Source organism: Ursus americanus, chromosome 7 (assembly GCF_024610735.1).
Source record: "Ursus americanus isolate L20-20 chromosome 7, mUrsAme1.1.p, whole genome shotgun sequence".
Lineage (NCBI taxonomy): Eukaryota > Metazoa > Chordata > Mammalia > Carnivora > Ursidae > Ursus > Ursus americanus.
In genome coordinates, this window is record NC_142133.1 from 84,615,958 (window position 1) to 84,631,152 (window position 15,195).

The window sequence follows — 15,195 nt, forward strand, 5'->3', positions numbered from 1 at the left end:
GCTCCCCCACCACCCCGGGGACCTCAGCCCGCCATGAACCTGAGCCTCCACTTCCTTGATCTCGTGTCTCAGTGACTTGATGTTTTCCCTGTGAGCAAGGTTTGCAAATGAAAGGAGGATCTTCAGGACAGAAGAAGTGTGCTTCTGAGTGTGTGTTTCAGTGAACACTGCCCTGTTCCTTCTCTCTCGCTGAATTTCACACATTGTCCCTCATCCTTTCTCCAGCTCTCCTGTCCCCAGATTTTTTTCTTGATTGTTTTGCTTACATGCTTGAGGTTAAAGTGAGAAAAAAGTAATTCGGGAGAATAGTTGGTCAGATATTATTCAGTACATCCAATTCAGTGAGAGCAGACTTTCTTGTGAGATGGGCATGCTGACCCACGTTGTAACCCTTTTCAATTTCAAATATAAACTCGGTGCTTCATACGACTTGTGCATAGGGCTGAGTGTGGTGCCTGACGCCGGGTCCCCGTCCAGCTGTCTGACCAGTGCCTCGGAGGTCTCGGGGCCCCCAGCCTGCTCACTCCAGACCTGGCCACCTCTGGGTCCCCAGTACTCTTTCCCAGATGCTGAGTCACAGTGGTGAAGGCCGTGTCTGGTCCAGACATACACGAGAATTAGAAATAGAGAAGAAAATTTAACTGGGGAGTTTCCCCGAAATTCCTCAGGTAGCCAAGCCTCAGTCTTTGTGCACTTTGTAATTTTTTCTCTAATTTCAGATTCATTTTTATGTAAGCCATTTGGGGATGGGATTGCTTTGCTATACCGTGTCATGGAGCTTCCCCCCCCCCCCCCCGGAGAGCAACACACCCAGATGACATGATTGCATCCAGCGTGGTGACAGCCGGGGGTGCACTCCCTCTTCCTGGCTGCCCGAGGCGCCACCCCCAGGGCCCGCACCGCTTCCATGTCTGAGGCAGTGGCCCCTTCACACGCCCTGAACTCGCTGGTCCTCCGCCTGCTATGGACTGAGCCGCCTCCTTCCCGGCTCCACATCAGTGGGGGACCCTCAGCCACAGCCCAGGCGCCGAGATTGGCACCCCAGGTGTTCAAATGGAGGCCCCGCAGCCCTGCACACCTAGGGCTCTGGGACAGCCCTGGCACACAGGCCACCCCTCTGTGCATTTTCCTTGGGCACCTTCAGAATCAGGCTTTTTTAAGTCTCAAGAGATTGCTCAGTAGACACTTGAAGACCACATTCAGAAATATTGAAAATGATTAAATACACCGGAGCATAATGTTACAGAACTTCCCAAAGCTGGGTGTGCAGAATCATCTAGTCCGAGGGTGACCCCTGGGTCAGAGCAGAGGGCACCTGCCCACTGGTCCTGTTGCAGTGAGCTCTCGAGACACCTGCCGTGCCTCACAGAGTGCGTGGACTGGGTCTCCATGCACGGACATGGGCTCTGAGCTGCTCCTGCCTCCGTCTCAATGGAGCGGCTTTGTTGCTCCGTGATGTACCCTTTCTGTTGTGTTCCTGACTGTGAGGCATGCTTGTTGTAGGACAAGGAGCTGGTGTCTTCCTCTTGGCTCGGCGTCTTGCCTCTCCTGCCCCAGAGTCACTGTTTCAACTCTCTGCGGGCAGTAAATGCTGGCTGCCTTAAACCTTCTAAATCACAGGCCTAGGGAACCTCTGGTTTCAGCTCCCACATGTAAAAGCATGGGCTTGCATCTGTCCTCGTCCTGTGTCCGGGGCACTCTCATTTTACATCATAAAGGGATTGGAGCTCAAATCACAAATCACTGGTTTCATAGTCAAGACATAGGTAAGCCACACCACAGCTTTTTCGTGAAAACCTGGGAATAGGGCCCCTTTTCCTCTGATTTTGGTTATTCCCGCTTCTCCTGCTGCTTCTGTGCCTTGTCTGTGGTTTTGAGTTTTGGTTCTCTGAGTCTTCCTTAAAGATGGAAATTGTATACAGCTGTATTTCTTGTTACCAGCTTTTCCTTCTCTTTCCAGATTGATTTTCATGATAGCCCTATAAGTTGAGTGGGGTGGGTGTGATCATTGTACCTTCTCCTCGTTCTCCAGCGGAGGAGCTGGCTGGATTGTGAAGAGAGCTTCAAACTGGGGACTCTTAAGGTGGATGTTACACCTTTCCTTTGAGCCCTTGTTCTCAACCCTAGCTTCACATTAGGATCACCGGGGGAGCTTTTTAAAAATACTGATGCCTGGGCTTCACCTCAGACCAATTAAATCACAGTCTCTGCAGGTGGATGTCAGTGTGTTTTAAAAGCTCCCCAGGTGATTCTAATGTGCATCCTGGGCTGAGGACTACGCTGTTTTCTTCCTTCTCTGTCAGAGGATGAGCGTGGGGAAAATGAGCCCGTCGTGCGGAGGGACGCATGGACATCTAAGAGAATTTTGACGTTTCAGTCTGGGTTCCTTGAATAGCCTCCCAGTTGGTACGTACATGTTGTGAGTAATTAAGATTGAGTGACTCCCTTCCCTCACTGCTGTCTTTATGTCCACATCAGTGTTGCGTTTCCTGGAAGTGTAGGCTGCTAACCACATGGGCAAATCAATACACCGTAGTCTCAACGTTCACACCGGGTGTAATGAAGCACATAACAATGTCCTCACCTTCCCGCAGGAGAAGGCTTTGGAGGTCTGCTAGTCCAATGGCTTTTAAACTTTCATTAACGAAAACCCCTTTTTTAAAAAAACAAAAGGAGATGAGGTCTAAGCTGGGGCTCTGGTTCTGCCCCAGCTGGTGTCCCGGGCCGTGTGTGTGCAGTTGGTGGTTGGGTGTGGCCTGGGGCCCTCGGGGCGCGCAGAGGCAGAGACGCTGGCTGGAAGGCAAGTTCTTTGAGGGTCTGGTTTGACTACTGGGGACCCTGGAGCACGCAGCCTGGGCCCTGCCGCTCTGCCGCCTCTCAGCCTATGTACCGGGGTTTGCAACTGTGTGGCTGACATTACGTGCTCATGCGTGATGTTGTGATGGTGGGTTGCCAAGCCAGTGTCAGAACATAAGTACCCTGCCTCCCGCCGGGATCCCAGACCTGACTTGGAGAGGCCCTCCCCAGGGAGCAGATTTCCCTGCACCGCTCACCGTCCTCCTCCTTCCCTGCACCTCCTGCCTCCACCTCCGGCGACCCTGCGGGCGGTGGGTTAGGGTGGCTCTGTGCCGTGATGCAGGTGAGGTTGGGGTTTGGGGATTGCTGACTCTGTAGGAGATTAATTGGATCTACATCTAAATCTCATTTTTTCGTCTCCTCAGACAATAATTAAGAAAGTCACATAATTTCTCAGATATCAAATGCTTTAAAATATCCGTCATGTGCTCACCCCACTTAGAGAGGAGTTTCGTTCGTTCCATCCAGCCTGCTTCAGTTCCGCTGGCAGTACCAGTGAGAGTCAGATTTCCACTGCAGACCGTGAAGCAGTGTCACAGGAGCTCTGACTCCAGTCTCACGAGAAGATGCCATCCGAGGTAACTCGGTGGCGAGCTGGTTGTTAGGATCTTTTTATTGTTGCTATAGGCTGTCGCCGTATGTTCATATATTTGATGCTGTTCTCTATTTACTTTTTGCAGCCCAGGCTTTCCATGAGGTGTATGTGGAAATTAGATCACTAAATCTAACCACCCTGGCCTGAAAATATAATAATAAGCAAATAGCACATTTAAAAAAAATTAAGAGCATGGGCTGCTATGCTGCTACTGCACTTGAGGTGTGGGGGGAGATACTACAAGCCTGAAAAAGATGCAGATAAATAGACGTTTACATAACACACAATAATTTAGGTTTATAATAAATACAAGGAAGCAGACCTTCAGGCTCCTATGCAGAAACGCTAGAGCCTACCTGGCCGCATGAGACAGAATCTGCTTAATCCCATTAGCTGGGCTCTGGCACCTATCAGGGGCTTACTAACTGTGAGAAGACTATAAACCTAGCACTCCTGAGGCTGACTTGAGTGTATTATACTGTCCTCTAGCAATAAAGTGTCCACTCTGAGCATTTGTATTTGGCTCTATTCTGATAAAAACTCAAAATGTAGCTCATGGTAAAATGAACCTGATGAGTGAGACTCTAGATCATCACGTTTCAACAGGAATATAATGCAAGTCACAAAATTATATCTGTAATATTACCTTTCCCAGCATATATTAAACTAAATAGAAATAAGCAGATGAAATTAGTTTTAATAATATATTTATCTAACCTATAATGTTATCATACTAATAGGTAATCAATATACATTTATTAGTGGACTGTTTTATATTCTTTTTTTCATAGTGCCCCTGGTATTTTGCATTTATAGCACATCTCAGCTGAAACCAGCCACCCTTCAGTGGTCAGGAGCCCACGTGGCTGGTGGACAGCACAGGTGCAGGTGGGCCAGATAATAAGAAACCTCTTATTAAAGTCTTCCCAAGATTTTGCTTTGTCTAGGTATATGATGATTTTATTCTTTAAAAAGTGAACTCTGATTTTATTGAGGACTTAGTGTGGAGCACTAAGCCATGCCAAGGAATTAGATTGTCAGGGTTCAAATCCAATTCTACTGTGTACAAACCCAGTGATGTTCAACCAGCTCTTTAGCCTCTGTGCCCCATTTTTGTCATCTGCAGAATCCGTGTTGAAACCCACCCTCCTCACTATGAGGACTGTGTACAACAGTGCACGTTCATTACTTAGCACATACCGTGTCTCTGTTTCTAGGTCTTTGTAAGTATATCTTCCCCTTATCGGGAATGAACCATAGCATAGATCCAGAAAATGAGATCAAATGACATATGTAATGATAAATCTGATGTCTGTTTTGGGAAAGCTACAGAAAGGGATAAGTCAACATCCTGCGTCCTGATGTCCTTCCCCGTCAGCCTCCAGTATGTTATGTTCCAAGGTCAAAATTGACTTGTGGAGTCAGCCTGTTTTGTTAAAGGTGTTGCTACATTGCTCTAATAATCTCCATGGAAAACGTATTGCTTCTCCTCTGTTGGAAAGTGGTAAATTGATGCAGAAATAACTACAATTTTGTGTTTAAAAGATAATTGTTAATTAACCAGAATATTCATATGAATTTAGAGGCCAAGTTTCCTAACTTACAGATAACTAAAGCTTCATCATAGAGGTCATTATCCTCACTTTACAAACGAGAAACTCTTCCCAAAGCTTTTGAAATTCTGTCATTTTCCATCCACAGGAATTAGATTATTCATATTTTTAGATAGATTAAAAAGAAAAAAAGACTAGGAGACGAACCATGAACCATGAGAGACTCTGGACCCCGGGAAACAGACTGGGGATTTGGGGGGGGCGGTAACCAGGTGATGGATATTAAGGAAGGCGCGTGTTGGGATGAGCACTGGGTGTTATATGTAACTAATGAATCATTGAACACTACATCAGAAACTAATGATGTACTATACGGTGGCTAACTGAACATAAAAAAAAAAAAAGTAAAAAAAAAAAAAAAGACTGGGACAGGCCCATGCTCGCTCCTACTTCTTTATATCTCATAGTTTGGAGCATCTGCACAGATTGTAAACCCAGCCTTTCCCATCAGAGCCAGGATGCAGGTTATATGGACCTTAAGAAAAAAATGGGAAAGACAATGGACCAAATACGTTAGAGTCTAGTCAGTTCTTTCCAACATTTCAAAACCCGGTACCGTGTTTCGATACACTTAAAGTCATGCAAACTTCTATAGACCTACCGAGGTTTTTTTAAAAAGAAAGATAATGGACTAAACACAAATTAAAGGAGTGGTAATTCCAGGTGCGATGAGTGCTCATGCACATCTGTCCTTATGTGACCACAGGAGCATTGATTCTATTCGTTTGCCACAGACTTCTCTAAGTGGAGTGGGAGACAGAACTCAGTAACGTTGTGCTGGACACCAAGCCCGTCCTCTGGCGAGCCCCCTTCCCTCCCTGCCCTCGGGATTATGCAGTCCTCCTCCCGCCCTGCAGGGAACCATTCAGAGGAGGGGGAGAGAGCAAGGCCCATGCGTGTCCTGCCTCTGCCCCCTCAGTGTGCTGGTTCAGTGTCCTGAACAGCACAGGTGGCCTCACCTGCCCTACCAGGAAAGGGGGCCTTTGGGACCCCTTGGAACCATCAGAACATTTGCTTCTGACTCACAGTAGGCAAGCATGCTCTGACCCCAGTAGAAACTAGAGTTAATGTCATTTTCGGTTATAAAGTAAGATCACAAGGCCTGAAATTCTCATAAGTAGCTTCTAATGGGTTCTTTATTTCTCTCATTTATTAGAAATTGCCAGAAACTTGATATCTGTGTGACTCCTTTTAAAAGTGTGCATGTTTCATTTGATTTGGGGGATGATCTAAAATGGTGTCCACATTTAATAGCAATGATGTTGCCCTGGAAGACACAAGGAAATGTTTCTGCTTGTGAGCTGGGGTGGGGTCACAAGGACTAAATGTTTCCTTCTGAAAGAGCGAAAAACTCAGGATCGGTGTTTTAGTGGGTGTGGGACATTGGAGGGCAGCCTGGAGATGTAGAAAGGACACTAGAGTCCGAAGGAGCTGGTCTTGCATCCTGGCTGTGTGTCTCCGCATCTCAGAACATCTTGAACCAGTGCAAAGTGGAAATAATAGCTCCTGTCTTGAGCGTAAGATGAGACTATGGGCTCGTAGCCTCTAATGCAGAGCTTGGCTTCTCATGGCCAGTCAGTAATGGCAGCGACTGTCCACACTGTTCTTAGCATGCTCTGTGGTCTTCTCACTTCATCCATGGAAAGTGAGACTCCGGGCAGGCTATAAAGACCCAGGGGGAGGGCATCCCAGGTAGAGGTACAGAATAGAAGCAAAGTTGAGAGCGTAGAATTTCATGTTTCATATTTCCTCCCACAGAACTGCTAAAATTGGAATGAATATGGTTGGTGGTTAGAAAAAGTTGAATTAATGTTCCAAAGGAATTCTTTTCCCTTCTTTCCCTTCCATGCCCCCACTTCTCTGAGTAAACCTAGAAAATAGGAAATATCAGACTTCCTTCCTTCTTTACCCATCTTTCGTTATTCTATGAGTTTAGATCTTGGGCTTCCACTGTAGAATTAGTCCTCATGTGGCCTCAGGCAAGCAACCTGATTCTGAGATTCTTTTTTTTTTTTTTTAAAGATTTTATTTATTTATTTGACAAAGAGAAAGACCGCCAGTGAGAGAGGGAACACAGCAGGGGGAGTGGGAGAGGAAGAAGCAGGCTCCCAGCGGAGGAGCCTGATGCGGGGCTCGATCCCAGGACTCTGGGATCACGCCCTGAGTCGAAGGCAGACGCTTAACGACTGAGCCACCCAGACGCCCCTGATTCTAAGATTCTTATTTGATCCCGTCTGCTGCCATATTTAGAGTTGGTGTGCTCACCCTGCAGCCCAGAACCTTCTGTGGATGACTGTGATGACTCCCTGGCGAGCCGGCGGTGTCCCAGGCACCTGAGCTCATCTCTGACTCAGCTCCCTTTGTTGGTGGTCTTTGTACAGAGGCCAGAGACCTAAGGACTGACACAAGTGTCACACACATGACCTTGTTCTTTAATTTTTATTAAAGAGCAGACTTCTATTTCAAAGGCACTACAGTTTTGAAGGCTACAGTGGGGATATGTAGCTCTAGGACGGTGTCCGAGCTGAATGGCAGTGCATGTGATGTGCACATGTGATGTGACAGCCTTCGCTGGTCCAAGGACAGTGGCATCCGTGTAGGGAACCCTCCATTCCCATCAAATCACGGGGACCATCTCCGTTCCATTAACCACGTCTCCTGTCCTCTTTTTGTGCAGAGAAGCTCACGCGGAGGCCGAGGCCAAGGTGCACGCAGCCCCCATCTGGACACCTATGCGACCTACGCCGATGTTTGAAGAGTCGTAGAGTGTGGTATGTTAATACAAACGGGCCCTTGTACTTTTGCTAAGAATGCAAGGAATGTTACCTGAAAACAAGAATTTGGGATGCCCTGGTGCCTGATGTTGAACTCGGTCAGTTTAGAAAGGGGCTCTTCTCTACCAGTATTTTTTACTGTTTTTCACATTGAGATGCTTCAATCTTACCTTCTTGTTTAGTTGATTAAATACACACTGGTTAAAGTGGTACATCAACTCTCACTGTTTCCTGTGTCTTTACCCTGATGAGACCTTTGTGTGCAATCTAAACATCTCAGAAACAAACCAAATTAAACTAAGGGCATTAACCAAAAGGCATATTTATATGTCAGCATAGTGTTTTTAATGTCTTCATGTTTCATTCTTGATATTCATGTGGTGCCTGGTAAGTTTCAGGCGACTTCTGCTCGGATCCTTTCGCTGGGGCTTCATAGTTAGTCTGTAGACTGGTTGGTGGAGAGGAGACTGCTGGATGAGCCCGCCAGTGACCTGTACATGCTGGCGTTCCCTTTGTCTCCCAGAGGCGGCCTGTGACACACTCGGCATGTACCAGGCAAAAGTGATGTCTTTGGAAATGTGTTATTCTTGCAAGAAAGTCCCCTTTCCTGCTGATTCACACATGGAGAGATGCATCGTCATTAGTCATGTTTCGCACATGTCACATGCTTGCTTCGTATCGGCCACATTGTGTAGCTTCTGACTTGTCCTCCTTTTCAATCCTCCTGTACCCTTGAAAAGGACATATCTTCACCTGCTTGCAGACATGATGACACCAGGGCTGAGGCAGGGACAGCTGGCCCACATGACACCTGTTTCTAATGATTCACCCGGGACTGCAGCCATGTTGTGACCCACGTTGTGACCCTGTGGTGTCTTCGGTCGCACATTCTAGACTGTCATTATAACTCTTAGAAAATGTATCTTGAGACATAATTTCATTAATTTTAAATTCTCTTCATGAGTAGTGTAACCTTGACTAGAGCACATTGGAGAGCTCCGTCCCTGTCTTGTGACCTCGAAGGACACACTTGACCTTTCTGGGCCTCTGCTTTCTCTTCCAGTGATGAGCGGGTGGGATTGAGAAATGATACTCTTGCAAATAAAACCAACTGAATCCCCATCAAGACTGTCAGAAATGAGCCAATCATTTGGACCTGCCATTCTCTGTTTACTACACAGTTACTGTGTAGTTGCGAATTACACATTTTCAAGGCACCCTCTCTAGTCTCCCTCACTTTTTGGTGGCAATATGATCAGGAACTGATGCTTTAAACGTTATCATTCCCCCTAGCATCAAACTGCCAGAGTGCTAGAGAGATCTTTTAGTTTTGTTTTGGTTACATAATTAGTATTTGCCCGTTGTAGAGAATTAGAATATTCTAATGAAAAAAAAATATATATATATTCTGTATATAGATATATCTACCTCATAAAAAAGTTAAAACACTGAAAATACCAGAATTCAGTGATAACTACCATTAATGTGTTGGTTCAAAATTTTTTGCAGCTGTTTTCCTTGCACATATATCTTTCTATATCAATAAATACATTTTTGTAACATCATTTTCCATGGTATATAGTATTCCATTTCATGGCTATGCTAAATATATCTAACTTTTATCACTTGGCTTTTTAAATTTTTCTTTATAAAAAAGTTTTAATGACCAATCTTTTACCTAAAACTTTTTACATTGTCAGTTGTCCCCTTAACATGAATTCATAGTGTAATAACTGGCTCAAAGTTTACGTACATGTTAAGGCTTCTGAGAAGGATAAATTACGCCTTCATTCTTAGGTCTTGTCCTGTGCCGGCACGTCCTCTGTGACTCTACACACAGCTCGAGACCCATGTAGGAATGGTCTGCCATTCCACACACAACTTTATGAGTTTGACCTTAAGAAAAAGTAATCTACTAGAATGAGATTTTATTTCAATATATATATTCTGAATCCCAAGAACTCAGTTCCAAATCTTACGCTTTTGTTCTTTTGTTCATAATTTAATATGACATGTGAAGTACCTGCCGTGTGTAAGGCATGAAGCTAGGCGCTGCTGATAGGTGAATGACAGGGTGTAACCTGTACTTTTGAGGAGTTCAGCTTTTGGTAATGCAATGCACACTTACATTGAGGGACAGATATAGTATGAAAAACATGATAACAAATTTGCTTTAAAAAATATAATTGCAGGGGTGCCTGGGTGGTTCGGTCAGTTAAGCATCCAACTCTTAAACTCGGCTTAGGTCTTGATCTTGGGGTCTTGAGTTCAAGTCCCGTGTTGGGTGCCATGCTGGGTGTGGACCTACTAAAAAAAAAGTATATATATATATATATATATATATGAAATAATTTAAAATATAGAAACATAGAAATAATTTCACTGTTAACCGTTTAACCCAGTGACCATTGTTATTCTTTTTTTTTTTTTAAAGATTTTATTTATTTATTCGACAGAGATAGAGACAGCCAGCAAGAGAGGGAACACAAGCAGGGGGAGTGGGAGAGGAAGAAGCAGGCTCATAGTGGAAGAGCCTGATGTGGGGCTCGATCCCATAACACCGGATCACGCCCTGAGCCGAAGGCAGACGCTCAACCGCTGTGCCACCCAGGCGCCCCGACCATTGTTATTCTTAATGTGTAACCCTATTTGCAAGATCCACAACCATTAGGGAAAGATTGCGTCGTGTTCATCCCACCAAACCGCAGAGGGTACTGGACCAACACTTCTGTCCTCACCCTGCCAACCCCTGAAAGGGAGCTTTTCCATTGCTTTCTTTAATACTACTGGAAATGGATAGCCTACCACTCACAATCCCATTGTTGGATTGTGTTAATGGTTAGACTATTATTCATAATATTCTTGAGGTGAAATTACCATTTGATATTAGGTACCTGTTGTTCTTAGCTTTAGCTTCTGGAGACATACAGAATAAGTTCAACTCAATCCAATTCAAGGGATATATAGTCAGTCTGCTATGTCTGTTCTAGCTGCTGAGGACTCATTTCTGTTTCATATGACAATATTTCAAATATTCAGTGGTTGTTATATTTTCCAAAATATGCAAGTTAAAGAACTTGCCATTTCCAAAGGAATGAGACCATTATTCCACTAAGCCTGCTAAGTTTCTATAAAGCCATGTATTTAGACCTCAATTCTTGATCACATAGGCTAGTGGGGGAGAATCCCCCAACTGACCATGAAGACAGAGATGGTCTCCACCTTCGTACAGATCACCAAAGATTTTGTTAAAAAGGAAACAAAAGTCATTTGCCCCAGTATGGTGACTAATATAACAAAATAAATATTATTAAAAAAAAAGTCATTTGCCCCAAATTATTAGTGATAGTGACAGGAGAGCCTTCCTGTGGTGTGGGAATCTAGTGTAAGAGGTAAGCTGACATGAAAACAGGGTAGCCTAGGTATGTGTCCCACATCTGCCACTCTCAGCAAGCCACTTAATGTCCCTTGCTTACTTCATCTGCAAAATGAAGGACACTGTAACCTCTGTGGAGACTCTAACCCCATAATCCTAGGTCAGAATCCCATGCTTACGGGCCTGGGCTTGGCTTATACAGCTCTGATGCCTCTGAGAGTGTGGGTTTGTTTTCTGGAAGAGTCTTCACACACATGCCACAAACATGTGGTCACAATCACGGACACTTCTGTGGCGTGACTCTGGTCCGTGAGGCTGACTTAATCCTCAACACAGCTCTTCAAGGCAGGAAATATCATCCCCATTTCGCAGAGGAGAAAGCTGAGGCAGAAAGTTATGTCATGTGCAGCAGGTCAAATCAAAGAGGCAGAGCCTGGGCTGAATGCACCCAAGTCTGAGCTCCCAGCGTCCACGGTGCATGCCGAACTGTACATTCCAAATCGTTTCTCCCTCGTCTGTTTGTCTTGGAGATAAATACCTACCAATACCCACTGTACTGATAAGCAAATACATACAAACAATGACAAAAACACATCAGTGTTCACACATGTGAACTACACAATCCGGATAGTAAATGAGGTTTAACCAGTGATTTTATGGTTGTTTCACTAAAATGGCCAAATTTGATTTTACATGAGTATGAATATTATATGATTGAATATCTCTTTCTATGAAGATAATCTTCTTAGAAAATTTAATGCTTCTATTTTAGTCCACGAATGTGTTCAGTGTTCATGAATATTGTCTTACTTTTTATTCTCACGTTTTCTGGCTGGTTATAGTTATCATTTCTTCGTTTTCTCCTTTTCTGGTACTTATTTTCACTAATTCCTGTATCTGTTTATCTTATATTTACATAACTTTACCACATCAAGGCTTTTGTCTCATTTACCTCTTACCCCGTCCCTGACTCGTGCTGCTTCTCTAATGGGCAGATCACATTGAGTGTGGCCTGTGGACACCTGCTTCTCTTACGGGTGATCACGTCAGTGCAGCCTGCTGACAGTGCCTGCTGTCTGCTCTTCATAGTTCATGTCCTCTGATTAGAAGGAGTGAAAGAAAATGTCATTGTCCAGTGTCTAGTGTCCGGCGATTTAAGGGTAGAAATCAAACCCTCATAAACATGTTGGCAGAAGGGAAACAGAGGGAAGGCTTCCACTCAGCTGGAAAGGAATGGGTGGGCGTGGAGGCGAGGCCGGCTGGTGGGAGGGCGAGTGGGCCAGCGTGCAGGGTCTCATCTCCTTCCTTCCTTCTGCCTGCTCCTCCCCCTTCTGCTTCTTGTATGTCAAGGGGCATAATCACGAGAGGGTAATACAGGACTGGGGGAGGGGAGAAGACAGCATTTCCTGCATCCTGCAGGCTGAAGTCCAGGACAGGTAAACACTGTCAACCCTTCTAACCCTCAAGCTGTAGAACACAGGGAGTTCTGCCATCTGCGCCCGGACAGGAAGCCCGTCCTGGACCCCGCAGTGTCCCCACTGTCCAGACACTAAACACTTGCATGTGACCAGAGAGGCCTGGACACAAAGACCCACTCGAGAGGTCTCTGCTTGTACCGTAAGGGTCATTTGTAAGTGGCCGGTGTGAAAGATGACAGAGAGGTGGTCCAGAGCCACCACCTCTGGTGACACCGAAGTCACAGTGACGCAGGGGCTGGGGGGGGGGGGATGCACAGGTGGCCTTGAGGGGCTTGCACCCTGAAGCCAGGCAAGGGGGCGTCATGGTGGGCTGGAGCTGGCCGGGGGCCTTGTGACAAGAGTAGGAACAGAGCAGGAGGGGCGTCCTCTGGCATCGGAAAGGTCCTAGGCGGTGTGCATCTTCCATCCACGTGACGTGGCTCTTTGAGTCTCAGCGACACTCTTTCTGTAAATTTCCTCCATCATCTTTATGCCTCCTTTAACAGGAAGCATGAAGTATTAAAATACAGCATGTAAAGGGTGTGCCTGGATGGCTTAGTTGGTTAAGCATCTGCCTTTGGCTCAGGTCATGATCCCAGAGTTCTTGGATCGAATCCCACATCAGGCTCCCTGCCCAGCGGGGAGCTTGCTTCTCCTTCTCCCTCTGCTCCTCCTTGTGTTCTCTCTTTCACTCTGCTCTCTCTCTCTCAAATAAATAATAAAATAAAATAAAGCCAGAAAAAGCACATTTCATCTGGCTGAAGATTGGGACCTCATGCATTAGAATGTAAAGCTTCAACTACTTACACCATTTAGAACATCAGTTACACGACATTAAGGAATTAATTTCTTAGGTATAAGAATAGTATCATAATGTTGCTTAAAAAGTTTTTATGTCTTAGAAGTGCATTCTGAAACACTTTTAGATAAGATTATGTGGTTTCTGGAAGTAATGTAGAAATAGTTGCTGGATGGCAGTATGGTTGAAATGACATTGTTGCGACTAGTTGCGTGTGAGGGGTTTATTATGTTCTTCTTCCTACTTTTGTACTTAATGTTTTCCGCAGTAAAACATATTGATGAGCGGGAAGTTGCAGGACTCATTGATTACAGAGGCAACCTCTCTCTCTGGTGGGCAGGGAATAAATCCAACTTCTTCCTCTGTCACCTGGGGGTAAATTTCTTCTCTGCGCCTGTTTTCTCATCTGGAAAACACGGATGATAATAGTCCGGACCTCGCGGAATTGTTGCGGAGAGCGAGCGCATCCTTCCATGGAACTCGTTACCCGTGAACCACCCGTGAGCGTCTCGTGCACAGCAGGGTGCCCGCATATGGTCGCGGTCAGCACACGTACAGAGGTGGGGCTTTTGTGTTTGTTCTCCACTTGGCATCTGTCATATTGGCAATTGCTTTGAGAAAAAGCCCTTAATTTTGTACACAAAAACACCTTGGAATTAATAGTTATCTTTTGGATTTTTAAATCAAAGACAGATTGATTTGATAATTAGTGACTTTTCTTTGACTTGTAGCTTTGAATATATTTCTAAAGGTATTTAAAGAAATGATATAAAAATGGGCTTTTAAACTTGCTGGGAATATTATTATGATTTTTTTTTCCTTCAAAGGACAGCCATCGATTAGACAGTTTGGCCACAACACTGACTATATCTTGAACATTTTTTAATGCTTTTTTTCTTTCTGCCCTGCTCTGTTTCCCACGTTATTTGAGCCTAACTCATAGCTGTTCTAGGAGAGGAATCCGTATTGGGGGTTTGGATAGAACCCACTTCCGCTGGTAAACAAAGTAAAGGTCTTCGAAGCACGAAAGTACACATAACAGGGGAGCTCTGTGGTTTTCTCCATCCTTGCTGTCTCCCCTCAGAATGTGGTCTGTGTTTCCTTTCCCTCCAAGTTGGGGTCTCCTGTAAGGGTCTCCTCATCATTTCCATTGTGTCACTAGTTTAACAAAAAGTGGTTTCGTCCAGGCTCGTGTTTGAACAGCGGCTTTGTGCCAGGTGAGGAGGGATGACAACATGTGCGGAGATGAAGCCTTCTGGAAAGTTAGTCAGGACGTAGCAGGTGAGACAGCGAGGGCTCAGTGCCACAAGCAGGTGCTGTGAGAGCTGAGGGACAGCACTCATTTTGAAGCACAGAGCCGCGAGGGATTCTTGGAAGGCATGGATTAAATAGACTGTGACATAATAGGGAGAGAAGAAACAGTCATGCAGATGTAAAAACAGGGGAGATATGAAATGTCAGTAGCATCCTTGGCACACATGTGTGGCCAGGATGAGATTCAGTGCGCTGCCACTCCCATTCCTCCTTCCCCAGCCTTTCTGTGGCTCTGTGGTTCACGGTGGGATACAGAACAGGAGGATGTTGAGATGACTGTGGGGCATGGAAACTAGTGACAGACCACTCGTGTCGTCGTCTTGTTCCCTCGTGTCGTCCGATCGCCCAGCCTTGCATTGGTGATGTCATCCCCCTGTATTTGCAAAAGGACTTTTTACATCAATGGACATA

At 45.3% G+C, this 15,195-nt stretch overlaps 1 protein-coding gene across 1 annotated transcript in view; it reads left to right on the plus strand.

The window, feature by feature from the left end:
* The first annotated feature begins 7,752 nt into the window (after positions 1–7,752).
* The window catches only part of LOC123786598 (myelin transcription factor 1-like protein), a 307,765-nt gene continuing 300,322 nt past the window's right edge, over positions 7,753–15,195 (plus strand). The window contains exon 1 of the mRNA XM_087863207.1: positions 7,753–7,835. The gene's annotated coding sequence lies outside the window, so the exon portion shown is untranslated. The remainder of the gene's footprint in view (positions 7,836–15,195) is intronic.